General features: G+C 42.9%; 1 protein-coding gene across 1 annotated transcript in view; it reads left to right on the forward strand.

The window, feature by feature from the left end:
* EYA4 (EYA transcriptional coactivator and phosphatase 4) overlaps positions 1-12,995 on the forward strand; it is a 219,194-nt gene that overhangs the window by 19,598 nt on the left and 186,601 nt on the right. The window lies entirely within an intron of this gene.

The raw sequence follows: 12,995 nt of genomic DNA on the forward strand, positions 1-12,995 counted from the left end.
ATGTGTGTTCATGAAAGAACTGGTAGCTCTAACTCTGCAATTCATTGCTTTTACTTTGCTAGATCTTTTAGAATATAAGAACATAAACATAAGCATGACAAAATTTTTGTGGGAGAATTTTAAAGCACGAAGCATTTTATTTTGCAACAAAGGGAGCACTGTGTACAAGGTTCCTTACCATAAAGATAAGAACATTTATTCCTTAGGCTGCATATTAATCTCCCTTCCTACCAAAGACCATTCACTTTATTGCTGAATAATTAGCTTGTATATGTAATACCTATTCTAAATTAAATAACTTGGGGCTCTATCATGACTCAAAACCCTTCACATGAACCATACAGAGGGAGGGCCCCCTGCTCCCCACAGAGGGTGATCCATAGTCTGGAGACCTATTTAAGGGGCGGCGGGAGATAGAGCTATTGGTCAACTGGGAGAAGTGAGCAGGCGAAGCGGGGAAGTTGTGCATCATCTTCCCTTGGTCCTGCAGAAATCATCCCAAAAGATAATACAATGGATCCGCTCCATAGTGCTGGAGAGAGCCGTGGCCAGGATAGTGCATGGTAGTGTGGCTAGAATAGAGCTTAACTGCTAAGTACCAGGAACAAGAGCTGCAAGGTAGCTGGACTGCTGCAGAGATGCACAATCATTATATGGAAGGCTTTGGTTCATTCTGATCTTCCTGGGACTCCAAGCATCTGAGGGGATCTGCAGGGATTGGAGACTGGTTCCATGTCCTGTTTTGCAGGGTATACAGAGAATCCCGCCACATCCTCCTTTGACAGAAAAAATGGGAAAAACCTTGGAGATTTCTTGTTCTTCAACTGGGGTTTGTGACCTCTCAGGGGGTCGCAAGGTGGTTATGTGGGGAGTTGTGAGCTTTCAGCCTCCACCCCAAACCTCCAGCTTCACCTCCAGCATTTATAATAGTGTTAAATGTGCTTTGAATTTGTAAGAGGGGTCACACTCAGAGGCTTGCAGTGTGAAAGGGATCACCAATACAAAAGTTTGAGAACCACTGGATAAACAAGACAGACAGGGTGGGAGAAAGGAAATACTGTTTCCTCTGGTGCCTAACAAAGTAGTGTCACATTATTCCCCTATGCTGCCAATGCAATTGTTATGTGCTGGACAGTGGTCCATTTTAGTCCAGGACAGCACTATATTGGTATTGGGTGGGAATGCATTCTTTTGTAACTGTTTTATTGACAGATGATGATGATAGATTCCTTTACCTTTAGAAGTTTCCGGAACTGACAGGTTGTTTGTTCAGAGTGATGGGAGGGCAAGACAAATAAATTTTAAACCTGTGAACCACTGCATCTAAATTAACCCTATTTTTATTATGCAACAGTCTCAGCAGGAATTCAAAGTGATCACCTTTAGTCCTAAATTGCTTAGTAGTGTATTTTTGAAATGATTGTCCCATCCTCCTGGTCCAACCTGTGGAGACTGAAAACAACAAAACAAGGTAAAGGGGAAAAACAAAGCTATATAAATGTATTTATGCATGAAATAATTCTTCCAGGTGGTGTCAGCTGCAACAAGGGCCACGTTCAATATCTAGGGGTTTCTCTTAACATTACAAAACAGAACTGGCTCGAGCCCCCATCCAGTAATCTGGGAAAACTGAACAGCACCCCGAGGCACCTTGAAGGGTATGTCTGCAAAGAAAGACATACTGCTGGTCACTCAGCAAAGAAAAACCGGCAGCTGGCCCATGCCAGCCAACTCCAGCTCACAGGGCTCGGGCTGTGGGGCTGTTTCATTGCTGTGCAGACTTCCAGGCTCAGGCAAGAGCCTGAGCTCTGGAACCATCCCACCTTGCAGGGTCTAGAGCCCAGGCTGCAACCAATACCTAAACATCTACACCTCAATTAAACAGCCCCTTAGCCTGAGTCAGCTGGCACAGGCCAGCTGTAGTTTTTAACTGCAGTGTAAACATACCCTAAGATTTCAGTCTAGCAGGTAGAAACTCCTGTCCTCCTCCTCTCTAATTTCTATTTGGCTTTGGCATCGCCACTCCCTAAATTAGGGCATGCTAAGTATAGTTCTGCTGCCCTTTACTCATGCAATGAGGATAACAACATTTTATTATCCCTGCATTCAATAGTAAAGTGAATTGTTACCTAAAACAGCCAAAATTGATCACTTTGCCAAAGCAAGTCTGTCTGCTGGTCACTCAGGCACAGTAGTTGTGTCTATGCAAATATGGTCTGCTGCTGAGGTCTTTTCCCCCAGTTCATTACTTATGCAATGGACAACGCTAAGCTTTCCAAGCCTGTCATAAGCATCAGCAGATTTTTATATCTACAATGTGCCATTGACTCTTTAGGGAGTAGAGACACAATGTGGGTAAGGTAATATCTGTTATTGGACCAACTTCTGTTGGTGAAGGAGACAAGTGTTTTGATCTACACAGAGCTTTCCAGCTTCTTTGGGGAGTAGATTGTGTGTGTGTGTGTGTGTGTGTGTGTGTAGTGGTCCCATCCTAAGATTTTAGGAAGTCACTGAAGAAGCTTGTGAGGTATTTTGGGCTGCATTGTCATCCATAGGCTGATTATACTCATTTTGACTTTTTTCATCAAACCCAAAATTCTGTAATCTCAATAATGTCTGACTGTGGATCTGAATGAGAGTGAACTGGTCATAATTCAACCCAAATAAGGCAGGTAGATGGTGGTTGGAGGGGAAACTGAGCAATGGGTATGTGATGCTGGTTGGTTGTGATGAGTTGTTTGGGTTAAACCTCATATAAACTGTTGTGACCCCATTTCCACCCCCCCCCCCCGCCAGCACAATAATTTGAGACAGCTAAGCAGCCCCACCTAAGATAACAGGGGTATGTATGTGAGGCCACCCAGATATTTGGACTTTGAGTGGAGAGCTCCACAGTGCATTGTCCCACACAAACAAACATAAGTTGGTTGAACATTTCATGACGATTAGCTGGGCTTTCTCATTGGAGAGCCCCCTTTTAAAATTCACTCCCCTGAGCAGTCCATTAGATCCGTGTCCAGCAACCTGAGAACAAGACACATGTATTTTCTTTAGCCCTTACATAACTGTTTTTGTGTGTTGTTTTTCTGTCATTCTGTCTATCTGTCATAGTAATAGACACTATGAATCAGTAAAATGCAATAGTGTGACTTCCTGGTTCTGTGGCGCAAAAAAAATATTAAAGTCTGCGGATAGCTGGTCTTCATGAAGTGAGACAGCCTACATCTGTAGCCTTAATTCTGATAGCCTTTTTTGGGATTGTGAGATCACTAACATTGGGGTTTTTTGTGGTTCACTTTCTTTTTTTTCTTTTTTTAACCATACCATTAAGAAAATAATGCCCCAGTGATTTGTATCCTTAAAAAAAAATCTTTTAAGAATCACGTTGAACTGAAATAATCCCAAAGGAATGCATATGGTTGAAGAATTGAGTCTGTCATTCCAGATAATGTGTCGGTCAAGTCTCCAGTATTTCCACTTCAATTTTAAAGCTGTAAAGATCCTCCCACCTTTTGTCCCCATACTAGATTCTGCTATTCTTGGTACACTGTAATCTTGGCTCCAGGTACCAATTCCCTTCAAAGAAATGTTATTTCTCTTCAGATCATGCCAAACTACTATTGAGGTCTGTTCAGCAATGGTGATTCAGTAAAGTACTTAGGGACATGCTTAAGTCTGTCACTATTCAGGAAAGCACTTAAATATATGTTTAAGTCCTGTTGACTTGAAGTAGTTTTTCTCTGCGGCCATGAAGGTTGAAATGGAAGCTGAAATTCTTGTATAATCACCTCATCTAGGAGTTGGGGCTTTCAGAAAAATACCAAATGCTGCAAGATTTGTGATAAATTTGCAGCAGTTGGTGATGCTGAGTTAGAGAGAATCAGAGAGGTGCTCCCTGTTGTCCATGCAAGGGAGACCGGCACTGCTGGATGAAGTCTTGGGTTGAACTGAAAAATGTTACTGTGTTTTAGAGACAATGGTAGTATGTTTACAGAGAAAAAGTTCTTCACAGGCTTGAAGCCTTCTAGTGCAGGTACCAATAGCAGTGAAGACTGCGCAGTGGGAGCTTTACAGTGGGCCAGAGAGCCAAATACATACTTGGGGTCTGGCATGTACTACCTGCACTGAATCCTGCTTTGTAGGGTCGTCACTGCTCTTGTTACCCCCACTCGCTGCACTGAAGCAAGTGTAGCTTGACCAGCCTATGCACAGCTTTTGGTGTGTAGACCTACCCAACAGCTTATTCATTCAGATACTTCTGCTGCTACAGTATGAAAAGAAAGCAATGGAGAAAGGGTAACGTAGGACCATTTGAAAAGTAAGGGAGGAATCCTCGATAAGAGAATTTGAGTAGCTGAGAATTGAAGAGTTTTGCAAAATAGTTTGTTCATGTTAGGAGATGGAACATTTTAAAGCCAGAGCAATTAAATTAGAAATAAGGAACAAATGTTTAACACTGAGGGTGATTAACCATTGGAACAAATTATCAAGGAAAGTGGTGGATTGTCCAGTCTCCATTTCTTGGAGTCTTTAAGTCAAAACTGGATGCCTTTCTGGAAGATATGCTGTAGCCACATGCAAGTTATTGGGCTCAATGCAGAGGTAACTGGGGAAATATTGTGGCCTGTGTGATACTGGAAGTCAGGTACCTTCTGGCCTTAAAAATCTATGAATCTACCTTCATATAATTCTGCTGAACATTGAGGTAGGGGCTGAAGATGGCCACTGGACTTGTGTACACAGCTAAAAGTCTTAAATCTTAATAAATAAATGTATGTCTTACAAATAGCTAAACAAGGATCTGGCAAACCCGTTATTGTATATATTCACTCTGTATTACTAAGCATGCATATCAGAGAGAGTTCACGTTATTTCTATCTTTATCAGGGATAACTGTATGAAGCAGGAAAATGCAAGTTATATACTGTGCCTGGTTTTGTGCACCTTATCACTATCGAGATGTAAACATTCTGAGGCATGCCCAAGGAAAAGCAAGTCTTATTTTTATTTATTGATCTAGTAGCATAGGTGTTCGTGGTGTTTTAGAAGCAGATTAAAAGGCCAGGAGCCAAATACTTTGATTTTATATCTCATACAGTAACCCATTGGAACTCGGTGGTGATGAATGGGGTTTAACAAAGGACAGAATTTGGCCCGGGATCCATGTCCCCCTGAACTTTATAGTCTATTAACCCTGTCCTGCAGAGAGCCGCACTGACTTCTATACTGCGGCCCCTGTTCTAAATTTAGATCCATCAAATTATAACAAGACTATGGTGGCTAGTAGAGAGGGGATGAATAATTTTGCCCTTAGAATTTATCAGTGCTCTGTGCCTTATGTACTCATTTACACGACTGCAATGTGACTGTAAAATGCTGCCATTCTGATTTGGTAGTCTTTTACACCCCCTTCGCTCATTGTAAAGGACTGGGCCATCAGTTTCTACCTTTTAGAAAAAGCTGCTAAACTGATCCGCATATGGAAGTTCTCAGCTGCTATAGGACAATAGGCAGAAAAACTCAAAAGGGTACCAGTTAAATTAAAATAACTTATTCTTAGTTTTGTTAATAACAATACGTTATAAACTTAAAACTACAATCTGTTTTGAAATGGAACGTTTTCCAATAATTTTGCAACTTTTTTGGTGAATTGTTGCAAATGACTCACCGTTTGTGTATACATCCTGATATTTGGAAACGCCTCATACCAATGGGATGATAGCATGGTCACACACTGCTCCTGAAATCTATGTACACTCTTTCATTCAGTCTTAGAAGGAATAGAATTTGATCGAGATGAACAGCTGTTGTGTTTGCTGAGATGTCTGTGTGATAGCTTGTAATATATACTCTTTATTGTGTCATGTCACTAATGTATTTATTTTCCCTATTATTTATGCTTTAAACTATGTACCCATGGTACATTTCAAATCTTTATGCACTGCCTGAGAAGTTGCCTTCTCCTTGGTGCCATGGTGAGGGGGCTAGTGCTGTAGCCAAGACCTTCTATTTGTACTATCTTGGAGCACAGTATGGAGAGAGCGCAGTATCTGTACAGCTTGTTGCCTGGTGGGAGAAAAGGCTCTCTTCACCCTATGCTCCAATCCCATGAGGTGTAAACTCTCTCTCTCTCTCTCTCTCTCTCTCTCTCTCGGAACCAGGACGTGGACTGTCTAGCTTAGTGATTAGAGTGGATGTCAGAAACTGGCATCAGAAACCAGGAGCTGGGGTCAGAGATGGTGGCTGTAGTCAGAACCCACCGCCAAGGATCAAGCCAGGGGAAAAGCAAGTCTTATTTTTATTTATTGATCTAGTAGCATAGGTGTTCATGGTGTTTCAGAGTCAAGGGTCAAGCTGGAGGCAGTAGTCAGAAGCCAGAGCCAAGGGTCAAGTTGGAATTACTTAGAGCAAGAAGATTAACAGGCAAGATGGGGGTCTCAGGCAGAGACAGGGCAGAGACAAGGCTGGGTGCAAGGCAGGGGCGTCAGGAACAGGGCAACAAAGGAGTAGTCACAGTGGTGGGCATGAGCATTGAGTAGCCAGTGAGATGCTGCTGCCTTAGGAGATAGTCTTCTGGTTCCACCAGCTAATCAGGGAGTCTGCGTGGGTTGCCTGGGGTCTAGCTCTGATTTCTGCCAGTATCTCCCCCTCACACACGCACACCTTGAGGGCGCTGTCTAGGAATCTTGGGGCCTGTTTTTTGGGGGTATGTGTGGTGGAAGGCATGCAGGGATGGATGTGGTGTTCTTTGTGCTTACACATGTCCATTCCAGTGTAGGTGTGTATGTGCCCCAAGCACAGTTGCCAGAAATATTTCCCTCAGTGATACCTGTCAGGTCAGCTCTGGGGCCGTGTGCTCATAGCACTGGTATAAAGGACCCGGCTGATGCTGCGCCCCCTCAGTTCTTTCTTACCGCCCCGATGGTCACTGGAACTGTTCTGCCTTGCTGTTGAAAGTTTCTCAGTGGACTGCCAGACATTCAAGGGCCCTAATCCCTTGGATCCCTGGATCCAAGGAAATGGTAGGCTGCCCTTGATTTGAGAGATGCTACTTTTCTATATTGATCTTCCAAGGCCACAGAAGGTTCGTCACGAGCCACGTGCACTACCAATTCACAGTTCTCCTATTCGGCCTGCGGTGTCCCCACGATTGTTTGTTTACAAAGTGCCTGGCGGAAGTAGCAGCCTACCTGAGGAGACAAGGGGTGCAAGTCTACCCGTATCTGGATGACTGACTGGTCAAAGGTCAGTCCAGGGCCCAGGTGGAGTCCAGCATCCACTTTATCCCATCAACATTAAAGGCCCTAGGCCTGATAATAAATGTTCAGAAATTCACCCTCACTCTGGTCCAGAGGATAGAGTTTATTGGAGTGGTGTTGAACTCTACCCAAGCTGGAGCCTTCCTCTCAGAAGGCCAATTTCAAACTATTATGTCCCTGATTGTACAGCTCAAGGACCACCAGATTACAAGAGCCCAGCATGGTTTGGGGCTTTTGGGCCACATCAATGCATGTATGTACGCAGTGCAGCATGCAAGACTACACCTCAGGCCCCTCCAGGCATGACTTGCCTCGGTGGACTTGCCAAACCACCACCATCTGGACTTGGTTATCACAGTACCTCTCCCAGTTCTTGCCTCCCTTGACTGGGGGGCTGGATCTGCTGGCGGTTTGTGCAGATGTTCTGTTTTCATGGCCCCAACCATTGGTATCCCTGGTCTCTGATGCGTCAGCACAAGGTTGGGGGGGCACTCCTGGGGCCCCTCAGGACTCAAGGTCTTTTGTCTTGGGCTGCTCAATCTGTCAGGTAACCACGCTATCGGTGGTGTAGCCTAGTATTTGGCGTGGGCATCAGGCCTACTGTTTGAAGCAGGCATGAGGCCTAGTGGTTGGAGCAGGTATCAGAAACTGAGTGTCAGAAACCAGGAACTAGGGTCAGAGCTGGAGGCAGTAGTCCGAAGCCAAAGTCACGGGTTAGGCTGGAGGTAAGGAACTGGGTACCAGAGCCAAGAGTCAAGCTGGAATCATAGAGAGTGAGTGGGGTAACAAGCAAGTTGGGGTCTCAGACACGGTCAGGGCAAACAAGGATGGGTGCAAGGCAGGGTCAGCAGGAACAAGGTAACATAGGAGCAGGCACAGTGGTAGCATGAGCACTGAGCAGTCAGCAAGCTGCTGCTGGGCTCTCTAGCCAATCGGGTGATGTAGCCAATCACGCAGCCAGCTGCAGGCTAACTGCGCTAGTAGGCAGGCCTTGATTCCTGACATAGAAGGAGGGAACTTCTTGTTCTCTGGCAGTGGAACAGATATTGATACCTCTTCATCTGTAATTCCAGTTAAAAGGGAAAAAAAGAAAAGGGGAAAGAAATAATTCTTTTTGCTTTTAATCTTTAAGCATTCTTTTGGCCTTAAAATAATTCTATGCCTCTGTTTTTTTGTGGGTAGCTATTTATCCAGTAAAAGAAAAGTCACTGCCACAGTAACTTGTTTTTGTATAGCCTTGCTAATCAGCTATCCGGGGGTGGGGGTGGGGAGGGGGGGAAAGCTAGTTTTAATTACTGTTCTTGTAATGGGTTTTATGGACAGTGTTTTAAAACTCCTATAGGTGACACAGAGAAGTTTTCACCTTATTTTCAGTCTTCCAAATAATTATTTTTCCTCTTAAATTATGTTAATTCTTTCACAGATTAAGTATAAATATCCTTCTTTTAAATGAAAGAATTCTTATATAGTTTTTAAATGAGAAAAAAATTATAAGCTTTAACTTAATAAACCTCATAACTACTTGCTTTTTTAAAAAAAAAAATTGTAAGTTTGTACTGGGAGGTGTGCATGCTAATAATAAAATTAATAATAATAATAAAATATAAAATGTGTAGTAGTTATATATTGTGTCCTGGGGCAACAAATAATCAAAGGCTTGTAACTCCTACAAAGGTGTCAAACTTTTTATTTTGTTTTCTTTTAGTAATTATTTAGTGTTCAATCAGCATTAACAGAAGAAAAATAATTTGGCTGTTAACTTGCTAGTTTAGGATTTCAAAGAGCCTTATTAGAAGCTGATGTAATTTCATCCTCTGGGCCTTTATGTAACAGAGTGCATATTTAGATTACTTAATTTTAACCTAGAATTGAACAATAGGTTGAAGTCCATAAAATGGGGGGCTCTAGCAGATGTGTACAGCTATAAAGTTGGATAAAAGTCTTTCATTTTTGTGAGGCGAGGACAGCATTAGAATTGTGCATTGTGTAAGTTATTTGTTTTCCAGCATACTGTATAGCATATAGTGCATGCCACTCATATTTGTACAGTAGTTATAGCTGGACAATCCCTGGCAGCCCTTGAACCAATGTTATTTTCATGTTTTTTATGAGTGAAGATATTGCATGTGTTCCTGTTGCCATCAGTTTTCGGTTACAATTTGCATGTTCTTGCTAATGCCCTGACCCTTCAATTTACAACAGACATACAGTGTTGCGTGCACACAGAGCCATATAGATAATGGGGGCCCCATGTAAGTGTGGCAGTCTTATCGGACATTGTAGATTGCAAGATTGGTGCCTTGAGTGAAGCAGATTTCAATAAAATTAGATTTTGTGTTTTTTTTAATTTAAATAAATCATACTCTGCAAAACTACCTTGTATTTAACCATAGCAACAGTGTAGTTGGTAGTGACAATATTGTTGTTCATAGCTACTTACTATTTTTATAGTATTTTGTCATGTAGTCAAATTTCTGTCATGTAAAACTATTTCACTTAGTAGTAGTATTATGTCACTTTGTAAAAGGAATGAATTTAATTAAATGTCAACAAACCTTTGAAAGAACATTCTGAAGAAATGATTAACGTAGAAACAAAAAATAATGAATCTACAGGTGGTCGTTTTCTTTTAAAATTTAAAAAGATGTACCTAAGCGAAGTATTGTTGCTTGAAAGGCATTTGCAGAAATATAAATGATACTTAGCACTTGCACAAAGCTTTTCACTGGAAGATCTCAAAGCACTCTCCAAAGCTGGGTAAACATTTTGTTACCCTTTTACAGGTGAAGTAACTGAGGTACAAACAGATGTTAAAAGGCCCGCCTAAGGTAACAAAATGAGTTAGTAGCAGGAATAAAACCACATCTCCTTACTCCAGTTCAGTGTCCAGTCCACTGAGCTACAAATGTCTCCCAGATAGCAACACTGAATGGATTTTCCTAATAAGTAAAATTTCCACATTCCACTAAGACTGAAACTGAAATTTGTTATTGTTTCTCTTCCCTGGTACTACCTTTTCTTGTGGTATGGTATTCTTGGCAAATGAATCGTACAGACTTTTTTCTGATTACTGTGCCCTTTGCTGTGTCAGCACTCTATGATGTACATACCGTAATCTACCATAGACCGATATGGTAGGGGTTTTCCCCCCACCAAACTTTAGCAGTTGAGTATGTATTTTGTAATTCTCATTTACTAAAATTCTCATTTGTTGTGACCCTAGCTCTTCCAAACGTGGTAGCCGATGATGTATTTTGACATCTGTTATAATGTGAGCTCATCCTTAATTGATACGTATTGCATATGATTGGGGAAATACAAATTGGGGTTGGCTCAGAAACAAACTTACTACTTTCACTCTTGATGTAACAGAAATGTACATCTAATAAGAAATAAAAAAGAATTTAAATGTTGTTTTTGGTTTAAAAACTCCAGTCTTACTGTTTACAAAAAATTGCAGTGGGATAATTTTTGCAGTTTGTAAAGTTAAACAAGAACCACATCTTGAAAACAACTTTAAGTTTTAGGTATCACTGTATCTTCCCTCGTGCATCCCCCCAAACCATTAGCTGTAAGAAGTTATCAAGTCAGCCATATCGGAGTTCTCATTGAAAAGACATCATTTGGACCTCTTTTAATAACCAAAGAAACAAATAAAAGAAATTTGTTCCATTGCCACACACTATCTTTAGAATGCTGACAAAAACTGATCACACAAAGCAAAATTCGTCATGATTGGTAGTCTCAGTTCCACAGAGCAACAAAACTGGAATTTCAGGTGTGTTGCTAGTTAGGGAAACTCGCACTATATATCTAACTCAAACTAGGCCTTGTATTGAGTACCCATGGACCCCCCCTTCCCCATATATGGAGAATACCATCTTGGATTTACTAAGTTAAAGACTGAACATGTCACAACCCCATTTCAAGCTTTGAAAGCTGCATTATTAATATGAAATACAAATTCAAATAAGTATATAAAATATAAAACATATAACAGTATTGCCAACTACAAGTAATCAAAAATATTGAGGTGGATCTCCAAAAAAAAATCATGAGATTGGCCCAGAAATCACAAGATTTTACAAAACATCAAACTGGGCTTTTTAGTTTGTCTGTTTGCTTTCTACCCCCTCTACTCTTCTGGCTATGTGTGATAAATTTCAGACTGAAAAGTCAGCTTTTTAATGCACACAAAAAATACTCTTCTCCTTGACTTCTCAGATGGAGACTCCACTTACCCTCTCCTCATCCCTATGATAGGGAACCTCACCTGCCATCCATTTCCTACGACTGTCTTGCCCCCCCCCCCCGCCCCGGCTTGCTGCCCCCTGGGCTTCCCCCCTTCCCTGGACCCACCAACACCACCTCACTGACTCCTTTCTCCCCTGACATGCTTTCCGCATCCCCCAGGGTTTCTCCTCTACCCAGATCCCAAGTAGAGGAGAAGTTCCAGAGCAGCTGAAGGCCCTGGAGCCAATAGCAGCTTTTCCCTGACTCCCATCTCCCTTCTTCTGCCCCTGGACACTCTCTCTGCTGTAGGGTCATACATGAAGACAGGGCAGGTCTGTGTCCTTAACTCCAAGGCTGCTGGGTTGAAGGAGTTTCTTGTGTCATCACAACAGCTCCTACTGCAGGCACCAGACTCCTGTGACTCGCAATCAATTTGCAACAGTTAATAACCTGGTCTTTCCCTGGCTACTTGGCGGGTGGTACTCCTACCCACCACTATCCGAGCCTGGGGACTTGACATCCAGTCCCCTCCCATTACTGTCCCCTACCCTCCAGCCTCCTTCCTGGCCCCACATCTACCTGCACCTCATTACCCTGCAATGCCATGCCACCTTTATTTCTTAGAAAACTACTTCTGTGAAAAGTAAATGTGGAGAATGCTGGGCATCAAGCACCGGGGAGCAGGAGGCAGATTTCTGTGTTGCACATTTAGGTTGGCAGCTCTCTGGCTGCCCAGTTCTGAAGGCAGCACCGTCGGCAGCAGCAGCACAGAAGTAAGGGTGGCAATACCTTGCTCTCTCGCCACCCAGGCTGGGCTGCACAGGGAGGCGTTTCTGAGCCAGGGGGTTCCCCCAACCATACACCTCTGACCATCATGTCCACAGGAAGGGGGCAGCAAGGGGCTGGCTCTGCAGGGGCAAGCCCTGTGCCTCCCCCTGGCTGGCAGCTATGGGCGGTATCGCTGCCCCCTGCCTGGCTGGCCAGGGGCTCCAGACCTGGGCTCACCCATACTCATCCCCACTCCGGCAGCCCAGACCCACCAGCTTGCGGCACTGGGACAGCGTCCCTCTGACCACGGAGCCCTGGGCTGTCGCCCACATCGCACTCCCCTAAGGCCTGTGCTGCCAGTAGAAAAAAATCCTGAGATTTGGTCGGTCGATCACGAGATCATGGGCAAGGCTTAATTTTACTTGGAAATCATGTCTCTTGTGATAAATTCGCAAGAGTTGGCATGCTGATATAAAAACATTTTTTTTATGCTCAGAAGTGGACATGAGGTTTCCAAGAGAGCCCACTGCAATCCTGCATGAGCGTGCAAAATATTTCAGTTTGTTCTTTGTGTCTGCCACAGTTCCCAACTAACAATTATAGTGCAACACCTTAGATTTCTGGACTTGATCTTCTTCAGGAGGTGTTGCATTATATATAAAGAATTTCTTCTTTTAAAAAGTGGCCTGAGTTCCCTTGGTACAAACTAGATGTTTGACAAAACAGTGTTATAAA

The sequence above is a fragment of the Natator depressus genome, chromosome 3 (assembly GCF_965152275.1).
Source record: "Natator depressus isolate rNatDep1 chromosome 3, rNatDep2.hap1, whole genome shotgun sequence".
Lineage (NCBI taxonomy): Eukaryota > Metazoa > Chordata > Testudines > Cheloniidae > Natator > Natator depressus.